The following is a 14,366-nucleotide window of genomic DNA, read 5'->3' on the forward strand; positions in this document are numbered from 1 at the left end:
TTTCTAAAAGTGTGTTTTCTTTAATATTTATTAAAATATGACTTGTCCATTGAGTTGGATTTTTAATAACTAATAAAGACAGTGGATTAATTATTTTTCTAGCTTGTCCTGTTCCAAAATTGGCAGTATTAGTATTTTAATTGGTACTGGTTTTTTTCTACATTTTTATTGAGCAGAAATAGATAGATACAGTATGCTTTTAATTTACAGAGGGAGCAAAAGGTTACATCACAACACATTATACAGATAAAACTTAACAATTTCTCTAATCTCATCTTTCCTAACCAATAATAATCATCTATTATGTGTGCAAATAGCAAATTGAAGTGCAAATGTTATCCAATTATCCAGACATATCTAGAATGTATAATTGCTTTTCTAATAAGTTAAAGTGCATTCAAATAAAAGTGCATTTTTGCAGCCATAGTTCAATACAAAATGCAATGTTTACAGGGCAACAAAGTTTAGAATATATTTTCAATAGCTGCACTCCAGCTCCTCTAACCTTTTGCCAAAACCAGAATCTATTAATAATATAGGCAAGGAGACAATCCTTCTGTTATGCAATTCAGAACTCCGATTACACTTTAACTGTGTTCCAGATATTGCCATGTAGTATTAAAGCTCTGTAATCCCCCCACCCGCTTTGCGTACACCTCCTCAAATTCCATAGGGTGCAACATTTTGGTCTTAACACCCTGAATTGTTGGAATTGTGTATCACCAATTCTGCAAGATAAAGGAGAGTTGAATCGTCAGGGTTATAGACAGTGCTTTAAATAGGCCGGTACTGTCCGGTATGGAGTATCAGCACTTTTTTATTTTAAGAGGGAGAGTACCGCCACTTCTCAAGAGAAATGCTATACTTTTAATTGGAGAGTACCGGCACTTCTCAGAAACCAGTAGATACTCCGTTACAGAGTACCGCCACTTCTCAAGAGAAATGCTATACTTTTAATTGGAGAGTACCGGCACTTCTCAGAAACAAGCAGGTACTCCGTTACAGAGTACCGACACTTCTCAAGAGAAATGCTATACTTTTAATTGGAGAGTACCGTCACTTCTCAGAAACCAGCAGGTACTCTGTTACAGAGTACCGGCACTTCTCAAGAGAAATGTTTTACTTTTAATTGGAGAGTACCGGCACTTCTCAGAAAGAAGCAGGTACTCTGTTACAGAGTACCTGCACTTCTATTTTTCCATTTCAAGCACTGGTTATAGATAAGAAATATTGTCTACCTGTTTTTAATTGTTGGCTTTTTTTAGAAACCCCAAACAGCACTAAACTTGTCTCTGGAAGTATGGTAAACTGTATAGCCTGACTGATGGCCTCGAATAGTTCCTGCCAAAATGCAAACAGTTGCGGGAAAGTATAAAACGCATGGAGCCACACTCCTGCACCTTGTTGAAGGCAGAGAAAACAATTATCTGGCACCGATGAATATATTTTATGTAGAGTCTCCAGAGTGCAGTAAGCCATCCATCTAGACAGGAATAACATTATTTTATAATTTGCGGTCAAAGGGACTTATTTCCTAATGCCAGTCACTTTCAGGCAGGTGACACTGTGTTTTTTCTATTATCTTAGAGAAAAAGCTAGTTATGTTAATTGAAGAACTTCTACCTTTCAGGAAAGCGATAAAAACCCACCTTTTCTGCTAATGTTCAATGACCTCACTGTGACAGAATTATCACTCTTTACTGACACACTTATTACAGCAAGCGCCGGGACGCCCCTTGGCTGGGGCAGCTGTGCGCGGTACAAGTTCATTTAACATTAACATTAACATGTCTACTTGCGAAGACAGGCTCTGCAACCATCTATACCAATTCCCTATCCCTGTCGATCTACTCGTCTCCAAAGCCCTATCAATAGGGGGCGGTCTCTGACTCTCCCTGAATATTCGCCTTAAAAAATTAACTATCTGCCCAAAGCTTAAGAAATGTTTCTTACATTGTTCCTCACTCCTAGAGAGCAGCTCTTCCCAAGAGATACATTTTGCCCGAAAGTTAAAATCACCAAAAGCTTTAAAACCTGTCAAGTTCCTAAACCCAACATCCCTATATGTTAACAAAGATAGTATAGTATTTATAGAGCGCACTAAAACCAAAAGGTGCACTAACAACAACCCCAAAAACGTCACCTCCTGGATCAGTAAAAATGAACCAACAAAAGATGACTATAATGGCTTACGTACGGTGCTCATACGCTCTCGAGTCGCTCGTTAAAACTTATATATAAAACTTATATCTGGTCTTTTTTGGCAATTTTGCTGTTTTAATAAAAGGTGATTAATTTCAGATCCCTGCACCATTTTGGTAAAAAAAATCATACAATACTCCACACCCATCTAGATACTTTGTTAAAAAATCCATTAATGCCGCCTGATAGGAACTTCGCATATGAGGAAATGCCGCCCAACCCTGCGGTTTCTCGAATTGTAGTTCACTGTCTTTTTGTTCCAAATCAAACTCCTTATTAATGAGTCTAGTTCCTGAAAAGAGCTACTAGGACGTTTTATTGGGACATTCGAGAAAAGAAATACAATTATTGCAACTCGCCCTATTATGGTCAATGGGAGCAGGGGCCGCCTCTCAAGCGACCCTTTTATTTTCCTAACTCAGGGCCAGATGTAGGAGAGCAAATACCGGTCGGTAACGGCCAAATTCGGCCGTTACCGACCGGTATTTGGGTTTTGACATGTAGGGGCCATTATTTTACAGAATCGGTAAAATTACCGATTCGGTAAATTTACCGATTCTATAAAATACCGAATTGGTATTTTTACCGATTCGGTAAATCCAAATGTAGGTGACACTCCTGAGAGTGTCATAGCCCCTTAAGAGTCGGTATTTTACCACACAATCCTATTGTGTGGTAAAATACCGAATCCAGGTGTGCATGCTTCTGTTTTACTTTGGATGCTATAGCCACCCATGTAGGGACATCTTCTATCATCTGCATAGCTCCCTTAATATTATACTCATCAGGCTGAGATTAAAGAATAATATCCTCTGCAAATAATTTAAGCCTAGTCATCCCCTCTATGGGTGCCCTGGTATTTCCTTTAAGGAGTTGTTTTATGAGAGGTTCAATGGAAAAGCCAAATAAGATTGGTGAAAGAGGACCCCTTGGCGAGTGCCTCTTTTAATTTCAATTGTGCCGGCCATCGTGAAAATTACCATTACCGTCACCTGTGCCCCTGGTATAGATTTAACAGCGTTGAAATACACTGAGAAGTGTATCTGAATTTTTGAAGGCTACAAAATAGAGCGAACCAATTCACCAGATCAAATGCTTTTTCAGCAGCCATCATCATGACTAAATCTTTTATATGATTGGCTGAAAAATAATCTATTGCGGTATTAAAAACTGGATATTTGCGGACATACGACGGCCCGCGACAAATCCACACTGGTCTTTATGGATTAGCAGCTGTGCTGCTGGCATTCTACGAGACGCCCACATTTTCATCCACAATTTGTAATCTGTATTTAACAGAATGATTGGTCAGTATGAATAGACAAATTTTGGATTCTTACCGTTCTTCAGGAAGCAAGCAAGAGTTGATTCCTGAACGGTAGGGGAGGCTTCTCCACCCTTTCAAATATCATTAAAAAGCTCCACCAAAAAAGGCTCCAATTCACTGGAGAATATTTTTTAAACCTCCGTAGGGAATCCATAATTCCCACACGCCTTAGCACTTGGCATTTTAATCTGTACTCTGGTTCTACATAGGACAAGGTAGGTCTGCCACAATGAACATAGCTTTTGGCCTTATCACTGGTGGGACATGGTAATATTAATTTTCTACCTGTCCCACTTTTAAATGCCATGCACCCTGCCCTTTGGGCTACAAAGCTTACATAGGGGTGACTTACTAATAATTAAAAGTCAAAAAGGGTTCTTTTTACAGGACGAACTGTAGGTTTTAAACTGTGTGAGAAGTTGGCCTGGTATATGATGTCCACAATTCTAGTGCGCACCTAGCACCAGCCCAAACGACCCTTATTGATGGTAGGTTTAAAGTCAACCTTATAGAAAGCTATCCTAGTGGTAGCTGTGGAGAGCAGCCTTCAGGCTAAGTCTTGAAGGAATGTAAAGCAGCTTGTTTTACCAGTCTATAATCTCTTAAATAATCAAATGAAAGTACACCACACAAGGTATATATCAAATATATATGTATTTATTCTAAACACAACCCCTCTAGTCTCTTTATGAGGCTAGAGGCAAAAGTACAATACAAGAACTTTAAATAGCACACAGTAAATAGCACAGTATACGTTTTGCTCTAGGGGCCTCACAAACCATATACTAAAATAGTGGTATAAGAACCGCGTGAGGGATGGAAGTGAGGCCTAGGGTCTGTAGAACCGCTGGGGCAACCAGGAACCACACAAGGTAGGGACGCAGGAGACCCACGGGGGATGCGTTTAGTGTCTAAACACAGCCGCGAATCACCATTGACTTCTATGGAGAAAGTTTAAGTTAGAATTTTAAAGTTTAAGGACACTTAGGAGTGGACTGCGGTGAAACCCCTTTAGACTAGAACACTTTGAGAGTCAAGACCCACGGGAGCACCCGAGTACTCGTGTTACCTCACCCAGGGAAGCCGGGTGCATATGTGTCTTTTCGTATCGGGTTTCGTCGTAGATTCCAAAGGAGAGCTGCAAAGAAGTGCTGCAGGCGACCAGAGGAAAAGTGTCCGGGTGGATCCAAGGGTGGATCGGAGATCTGAAGAACCTGAAAGCAGAGGGGACAGAGCCTGGGTCACTAGCCAGTGACCCGGATGGGGACAAGAAGATGCCAGCCGATGTTGGCTGCTTTAAGGTGAAGTAGGTGAAGCTGGACTCTTCAGCCCCGAGGACCAGGAGGCGTCAACGACAACCAGGAGCTGGTTTCGAGCTGTCCCACAAAGGATGTCAAGTGCTGCAGTCGGAATCCGGATTGGACCCAACAAGCCTTGGCAACAGCAACCCACGCAAGATGACAAGATTGGCTTCGGTGCAGACCAGCAAGGTCTGAGGGACTCACCCTTTGGAGGGGAGTCAGATCACGTCTGGAGCAACCAGGAAAGCTCACTAAACAAAGGATTGTCCTTTGTGGGTACCCACTAACCAACGGACTAGAGATCACAAAGGAGCCTTGAGCTGCGGTGAAGAAAACGAGCCCACGGAACGTTCGTGGAGTTTAGGCCTCTCAGCTTCGGTGCAAAAGGTGCTCGGGCAGGGGCAACAAATAGCCAAATGCACAACTTGGGGAAACTTCGTCAAGTAGGTGCACTTACAAACTTGCAGGATGTCCAGGAGTTCCGGTCCCACGTCTCTCGTGATAGCTACAGGTTTCAGCTTTGCTGGGGACTCGTGTCAGCCTCGCAGATGTCTGGAAGTCCATGTCCTGTGTCGCAGATTCTTCGGGATCCGGCGGGAGCCTTGAAAATGCAGACCGGTAAGATGCTTCTTTGGTGCCTGTTTGAACAGGGAGGTCACTCCTTGACCCCAAGGGAGATTTCTTCCATCTTCCTGTCGATATGGAATGTCGAAGGTCCACGATTTCATCTTCAGAGTTTCGTCCAGGGTAATCTGAAGTCCTAGGGACTGGGTTCCTATACTTATACTAAGTTTAGGGGTTGGACTAACTCTAGGGTCCCACCTATGGGAGGAGCTGGGGAGGGGGTGGTTACACCCCTTCCCCTTTGTCCAGTTTCACGCCAGAGCTGGGACTGAGTGCCCCAGCAACCAGTTTGAACTGGGAAATGCATGGAGGACCTTGTGTGCCCCAGGCAGTGTCTGAAAAGCATTCACTGAATGCAACCCACCCTGCCCCAATATACTACAGCCTGTCTGGGGAGGTGCTAGCACCTCCCTGGGCAGGAAACCTATTGTCCAGGCCTCCCCTGCCGGAGTTTCGTTCAGCAGCAGGAGGTCAGACTCGTGTCTGTGGCAGCAGCATCCATTTTGTGATCCTGAAGCTCTTTAAAATATTTACCGGGTGTACCAGTGTGTACATGTCTTCTCCCTCTAGAAGGATGGAATTCTACCCCCGCCGCCAGAACTGGCAGGGGGTAGGATTCCAAAGTGTTTGACACCAAACAACGACATGTTTTGATAAAGCCAAACCAAAGTTAGCATTAACCGCGTGCATTATAATGCACTTAAGAGTATATGGTATGGCTATATCATAGAACAGCTATAAGGAAGGGATTCCGAAAGCTGCAGAGGGGCTCAGCTCATGCTAGGGCACCCTCTCACACAAAACCAAGCACTCTGCCTTCAGGATTGTTAAGGCCTGCCATAGGAGTGACTCATAGGTTTATATATGTCTATAGAGGTGCCACTCGTAGCCGCCTGGTGTAACTCTGCCCTTCTGCCCTTTGGGAGTATCCTGGTGAACTGCTCTCCCTTATCGTCGCCTGGACTGCTGTAAGGTGTACTGGGAAACGCCGTATCCTCCTCCTGAAGTGCTGGTGTTAATTGATTCTCCCTGGAGGGAAATCGACGGATTGTGCAGGAGAGGGTGCGGGACTGCGAGTCCCACTGTGCAGTGCGCGATCTACAACGAGCGCACCTGTGACTCTTCCCGCCCCTCCTTCGTGGCAGCTATTAACGGCTCGCGGCCCCAGCTTTGCTGGTGCCGCTCGTAGCCGCCTGGTGTAACTCTGCCCTTCTGCCCTTCGGGAGTATCCTGGTGAACTGCTCTCCCTTATCGTCGCCTGGACTGCTGTAAGGCGTACTGGGAAACGCCGTATCCTCCTCCTGAAGTGCTGGTGTTAATTGATTCTCCCTGGAGGGAAATCGACGGATTGTGCAGGAGAGGGTGCGGGACTGCGAGTCCCACTGTGCAGTGCGCGATCTACAACGAGCGCACCTGTGACTCTTCCCGCCTCCTCCTTTCCACGTATTTGAGCACGGTTGTACGCGAGCACGCGGGACGCGCGCGGGGCTAAGCCCGGGCAAAGGGCGGGCCCTCTACGGCCCTCCGAGGCCAGAGGAGGCTGGGCTGGGCCACCCCCCTAACCTCACTCCTGCAATGTAGAAGGTACTTACACTTTTTTTGGATCATCTCATGACCTGATTCAATCTCACTTAACGTAAGTGGAGTATCTTCTATATCATCTAAATACAGATAGTTATTAAGTACCTTTTACTCATCTCTGAACTCGAGTACCATGAGGAAGTTAACCAAAACTACTAGGATGCCCACCCTAAGGTCAAATACCAAACAGAAGGTGGCGATCCCTCAACCTGTCTCCACACTTACTGCGATTGATATAATGTTGAAGCAGACCATAGGGGCAGTATCTACCACTATAGCAAACACAGAAAGGAGGATGTCTTTACCACCGACGACAATTGCCCAAGACTCACAAGATACAGTAGATGTTCCTCTAGTAGCCACTATAGATGCTACTGATGATCTAGACCTAAGTCTCGGTGTCACCTCCTCTTTCGCCGAGCTCCCGTGTGCTCAGGCCCCCACTGAGTTAATAGGGGATATAGAAAATACTCAGCCCAATTTAAGTATTTCGTGGGGTGGGGAGAAGGTGAACTCAAGCAATATAGAGGCAAAAATAGCCAGTAAAGCTCGTGTACATAAGAAAAAAAAGGGCCAAAATCACACGCTAAATCAAAACTTAGTAGCTCCAATCACCAACCCTGCACCAGGAATACCTTGTTGGGTGGCAAATATGGTAGCCGATCTCAAGGCAGACCTTGAAGATACCATCTTTGCCCAAATTAAACCACTCATGTCAAAAATTGACAGACTAACATCCCTAATAAACAACAAAGGGATGGGTTCCATTAGGCAAGTGGGAAATGATGGCATACTACTAAAAGGGGGGTTTAAAAGGGGGCACCACTAACAATACACCAAAAGACAAGGTGTCATCAGCTAACCAATCCACAGTCAATAGACCTAAAGAAGCTATGCAAAATAACATTTCATCTGTGAAGAAAGCCCCAACACCCCTGAATCCCAGTGCATCTAGTACCATTCCACAGGTCCAATCGAAAAAAGGAAATGGAAATCTCCCTGCCCCAGACAATAAATCTGGCCAAGAATCTAAAGAATGTACAAGTGCAGATAATCCCCTATTAAAAAATCAACCGGAAAGGGCAAGGTTGGCTCGCTTCCAGACAATCAACCTTCCGCCGGAAGCTTTGCCTTTTGTGGTTGTATTGACAGGAGTGCCACCCCTGAAAGAGGGAAAAAAGGAAACACAAACTGAACTAAAAAACAAATGTGCGCAGTGGTTACAGTTAAATAGACCCTTACCTCCAAATATTTCTGGGGAAATTCTTACGGTTAGAAGAGGGGAATGGATAGGTAGAAGTATAAAAACAATAGCAGGGGACATTATAACCATCAACTTCAGAGATACGGCTGTAGTGAACTACATATGTAATGCACCCCCTAGCGGAACTAGCGCACAAATCCACCCCTTACATCTTTCATATTTTTACCCGACCATACCACAAAGACAAATGCAGAGAAATAGAATACCTGTGAGCAGGGCCTAGCCCCCCAGCATAGATTCCAACAATGGCAAAAGCCCTGGCAAGGTACCCTAGATTATGATCCTTTTTTATCCCAGCACGTGCATTGGAATAGGTTCTGTGCTTTGGACGAGGTGGACTGACTTACACTAGAGGAAACTAGCCCTCCACTATCTGACACGAGATTAGATGAGGCAGGGCACATAATGACGGAAATTGCAGCTTTATGCCACCTCTGAAGTAGTGTCTAATAATGTTAAGTCCACACCTTTAACTGTGTCTTTGCCCTCAATTGAATGCCTGGGCCCTCAAAACAGTAATGGTTATGACCCCAAGGGTTTGTTGATGATTCTTAGTTGGAACCTGGCAGGCATCAACAGGAAGTTGGGTTCACCCGAGTGGAATGCTCTGGTAGAGGCGCATAAGATCTGTTTGTTCCAGGAGACTTGGAGCCTAGAACCACTCCATCGTGTTGGCTATGTCACACATTTTGTGCCCGCAGTAAAACCTAGAAATGGGAAGGGACGCCCTTCGGGGGGCCTTCTCATCTGGGTAAGCATTTCCCTTAATTGCCGTATAATACCCAAGCAGATCAATAGCCCTGATATTTTAGGAATTTCCTTGAGAGGTCCCCGCAGGGGGTTAACCCTCGACTTGTTTAATATATATATCAGAGGTACCAAACATGGGTCTATGTCTCCGATAGTATCCACCCTTGAAGCAGAACTTAGAGAAAACATTGAGGGCGCCCAAATCTTAGTTGCGGGAGATTTTAATTGCACCTATGAGCCTCTCTCATCAGATGATATCCTGGACCTGGGCGAGGATGACATCAGAAGGGGTATTCCAGCCCTAACTGTTCCCCCGATTAAAAGATGGTCCCAAAGTGCGATCCAGTTAAATGCTCTGACATTGGAGTTTGGCCTAAGAGCCACAAACGGTCGTACAACCTCAGACCCCATGGGTGCTGCCACATTTAATAGAGTTAACCACACTTCGAGGATTGACTATATTTTGCTAGATTTCATATTATGGGGTTTAGTGCAGGATATGGTAGTTTTACCTTCTGTAGAAAGCGATCATAATTCGCTCTCCCTATCTCTTAAAAATCCTTGGCCTAATAAATTAGAGGAAATGCCCCCTAAACAAGCCCACAAACTTTCTGTTTTCTCCTGTGGGAGACGCCTGAAGTGGAATAAAATTGCAGCTGATGAAGCTAAACTTAACACTATTAATGAATTACTTATGGCTTCACAAACGGAATTGGATACTACCCATCCGGCTTTGCTAACTGAAAGGGTAACACCTATCTTTGAGGACACACTTAGGACCATAGGGGATATATTCCTGAAAAAGGTGCGTGTGGGCAGGAATATGGTAACCCAGAACTCCAGGGCCAAGCATGATGGGAATACATCTGCATGTAGGCATGCAAAATCTCTCTTGATTGAGGTTGTCCAAGGTAAATCACAAGCCCTGATACAGGGAGCCAGGAAAGAGCACAAGCGAATACTGGCAAGTGCAAAAAAGGAGTGGGAAGAAGAGTATTGGCGTATTCTGAAAGAGGCAAGCACTAATAAAGACTCAAGACGTTTCTGGGATACAATCAGAACCAGAAACAGACCAGATAGTGACCTCATAACGTGTAACATCTCTAGCCAAGCGTGGGTTAACCACTTCTCCAAATTATACACCCGCCACTCCGGACATAATATTATAGACATTCCCAAGGTTGATCAGGGCTGGGAGGTGGCTCCAATAAATCCCGACTGTCCAACAAAAAGAGTTGAGCACACTACTGGTACTATCATGCCACAAAAGGATTGGGAGGCAGACCTAGCAGATCCCGACTTCTCAATAAAAGAAGTAGAGTATGCCATCAGTACCATTATGCCCCAAAAGGCGGCCGGTCCGGACGGTATTCCCGGGGACCTGCTGCGTTCAGACATCCCGAAATGGGGGAAACGTATTCATTGCCTGCTCACTGCCATCTGTAGGGGCGCACCGATTCCCACATCCTGGAAAGGGGCGGAGGTCGTCCCTATCTTTAAAAAAGGTGCTAGGGACGACCCGTCGAATTATAGACCTATAAGCTTGTTGGACATAACCCAAAAGGTAGTCGGTAAGGTAATGCTGGTTAGAATACTGGAGTGGATTAATGAAAACAACATCCTGTCTGACTACCAGGCCGGTTTCAGATAAGGCACCGGCACAATAGAACAAGCCTTCAGATTGATGTTAGTGTATTGGAAGGTGGTGGTCATAGGCAAAGGCAGTCTTTATCTCGCCTTCATCAATTTAAAGACTGCCTTTGACCTTGTACCCAGGGAGACTCTCTGGAGAGTCCTTACTGACATGGGGATTCCACATTACATCTTAGTGCTACTTGTAAGGCTCCATGAGAATAGCTTCGCCCAGATAAGATGGGGTTCAGAGGGAGAGAAAACCAGCAGCATCCCGGTAGAGAGAGGGGTTCGCCAGGAATGTGTTCTCGCTCCCACCCTTTTCTCCCTGTATATCAACGGAGTGGTTGAGCACCTGCTGAAAGATCCTTCAGATGAACCATCCCTGGCGGGGGAGCGTGTCCCCACCCTTCTGTTTGCCGATGACACGCTCCTCCTGTCCAAATCCCCGATGGGCCTCCAAAAACTTCTTAACAAATTCCAGACCTTTTGTGTAGAACGGGCCTGGTAATCAATACCGACAAAACGAAATATCTTGTGTTGAATCCCCCCAAAAAAAACTGTACGTCCCCCAAAGTTGAATAATGTTCCTTTGGGGAGGGTAGAAGTATTTCATTAACTAGGCATCCGCTTGTCGCACAATTTGCAGTGGGCTCCCCACCTAGACAAAATGTTGTTAGCCCATAAGAGGGTAACAGGGGCTCTCCTGAAGGAGCAGCGCTCTTGTGCTATTAGACCCATAGCCCCTGTCATTGAAATCTATGCAGCAAGGGGGGTTAGCTCTGCTCTCTATGGGGCAGAGCTATGGGGCTCAAGTAATACCAGGGAATTGTCAAGATCTGAGAGGAAGTTTTGCAGGGCCATCATGTCACTTCCCCAGGGTACCCCCATGACCCCATTAATGCTCGATCTAGGTTGCCGACCCATTGGAGACTTAGCAAAATTTCGGCCTTTACTTTTATGGGCCCAGGTGTGGGGAGTCCCGGAGCTTGCCAAATATGCGAAAGGGCTCTCTGAAGTAATGTCACTACCAGGGTGGCACAGAATAAAATGGTTGAGAGACATGAAATCCCTTTTGTGCAACTTGGGCCTAAGTGAAGCTTGGGCTAATAGGTCTTCTCCACCAAAGGCAACACTTAAGGGTCTGTACTGGAATTGGATTTTGACTCAACGGAGTTCCAATCCCACATTGGGTAGACTTACGGAGGATTTTTTGAAATTCAAAGACTTACCAATCCGGGAACTCTATTTGGATATCATTGAGAAACCACTTGATAGGACCCTTTACTTTAAATTCAGAACTGGGACTCTTCCTCTGCATGCCTTTACATCTCGGTGGAAACCGCCAGCACAGACTACTGAGTTTTGCCCCACCTGCATATCTAGACAAGAGACAGTGGCACATTTTTTGTTTGAGTGCCCGGAGTATGCCCAACCAAGAAGAAGATGGCTTAAGCAATTGTGTCGCTTGCTAGGGACCAGGCACCGCATTGAGGCATTACGCATTCTTATGTCGGACTCTCGCCCACTGTACGTCTGTACCCTTTCAACATATTTAGCTTGGGCCTGGTGCATCAGAAGCAAAAGGCTTAAAGAAAATGTTTCATTCTTTTTTATTCAATCACTTCAATTCAATTCAATTCAAAAACAAATGAACTTGCATACCCTCATTGTGAAGCTTTTATGATACATTTTTATCGAAATAAAGCCTTTTTGACCTTGACCTATATGTCCATACATATATATAGGTAGATATAGGTATACTATATCTAAGTAAGGGGTGCTTACACCACCTTACCCAGGGCTGCAAGTGCAGACCTGTGGTGTCATTTTGGAAGGCTTCCCAGGGGTGGCCTAATACATGCTTCAGCCCCTGGTAGGTCTCTGGGGTAGCTATGCCCTTGTTACCTAAGGTACCATATACAGGGGCTCACAAGGTAACTCAGTGACCAATCTGGTATGTACCTAAAGTACATGCAATCAATTTAGAGAGAGAACAGCTAGGTAGTGGTCCCGATTAGCAGGGCCACAGCCAGACTAAAGTCGAAAAACCAGAGAATCACAGCAAAAAGTGGGGGTAACCATAGGAAGTAGACCCTACTCTCCTACACACTGCAGAAGTCCGGCAACACCTGTAACCAAGTTAACACTGTCCCTGTAGCGCTTGTCTTACTAGGCGCTGCAGTCCATTAATGGCATTTAACTTCTAAGCACTGAAGGCATTTTCTACACCATACACTAGGGCTTAACAGGCAAGGTAAATGTGCCAATCAGGAATAAGCCAATTTAACAATGTTTAAAGGGGGAGCAGAGGCACTTTACTCCTCGTTAGCAGAGGTAAGGTGCAGAGTCGTAAAGGCAGAAAAGCATATGGTCAAAAACCTGGGCAACATCACGCAAAAGAAGGTAATTGTCTTTTAATTAGATATACTCTAACTCCAATAAAGAGGGTCTTCGGAAGCCTCAAATGAGGGACACTCTCCTGCCAGTAAGGACTGACATCACAAGAAACGCAGCTAGTTTAAGCTATCGTCAACAACCCTTGCTTATCACTGATACCAGTTCACTGCGCCAAGACCTGATGCTCACGCTACTCACCCAACACTTCACATGTAGTGTAAGTTCAGTGCTTAATTTGAGCCGGTGGCTCCAGTGCACGGCACTGGCACTTAACCGTCAACACCGGCGCTTGTGAAAGTCTGCCACAAGGTGGCACTCTCTGGTAATTTAGAGATGACCACAACAACAGTTAATTATTAATTCAATATACGTTCAAAATGACTATTACCTGCTGCCCATAGCTAAAGAGGCCCGAACTAGCCGGAATTGTCACACTTTGTGGGAGTGTGGTGGTTAGTAGTTGTGTTGTTACTATCATCGGCAGCCTGGCAGGCGCCATGGGTGGTGCACGCCGCATTGGCCCTGTGACCAGAGCTTTGGAACTTCTTTATTTGCAAATGAAGCACTGGCTAAACTACAACCCTCGCATTCCCACCAGGCCCAGAAGGGTGCCAGGAACCCCATACGCAGTGCTTGGCTCCTCAGTCAGGGCTGTGAAGCGCTACATAGATTCAAGAAGGCACTACAGTTCAGTGTACATCAAGAAGCAATGCGCCATCTGGCCAGAGTGGGTGCAGAATGCGCATACAGGGGCATAGGTAAGCGGTAAGTGAGTGGTGCCAAGGGGCTGTGGGGGTCTGCCCAGCCCTTCATCACAGCTCCAGCTGCCTCCTGCAGCCACCCTGGAGGACCAGTAGGAAGCAGGTGCCATGTTGAGGCTGTTTGTCATGAAGGCTGGAGCTGTGGTTACCTGTGGGGGTCGGCCCAACCCTTCCTCACAGCTCCAGCCGCCTCCTGCAGCCCCCCTGGGGGAGCAGCAGGAAGCAGGTGCCATGTTGAGGCTGTTTTCCATGAAGGCTGGAGCTAGGGTTACCTGTGGGCTCTCCTGGCCGAGCTGGCAGGCGGTCAGTCGGATGAGGGGAGGTACCAGCCCAACCCTTCCTCACAGCTCCAGCCGCCTCCTGCAGCCCCCTGGGGGAGCAGCAGGAAGCAGGTGCCATGTTGAGGCTGTTTTTATGAAGGCTGGAGCTGGGGTCACCTGTGGGGGTCTGCCCAACCCTCCCTCACAGCTCCAGCCGCCTCCTGCAGCCCCCCTGGAGGAGCTGTGAAGACGCAGGTGCCATGT

The sequence above is a fragment of the Lissotriton helveticus genome, chromosome 7 (genome assembly GCF_964261635.1).
Source record: "Lissotriton helveticus chromosome 7, aLisHel1.1, whole genome shotgun sequence".
In the NCBI taxonomy this organism is placed as follows: domain Eukaryota; kingdom Metazoa; phylum Chordata; class Amphibia; order Caudata; family Salamandridae; genus Lissotriton; species Lissotriton helveticus.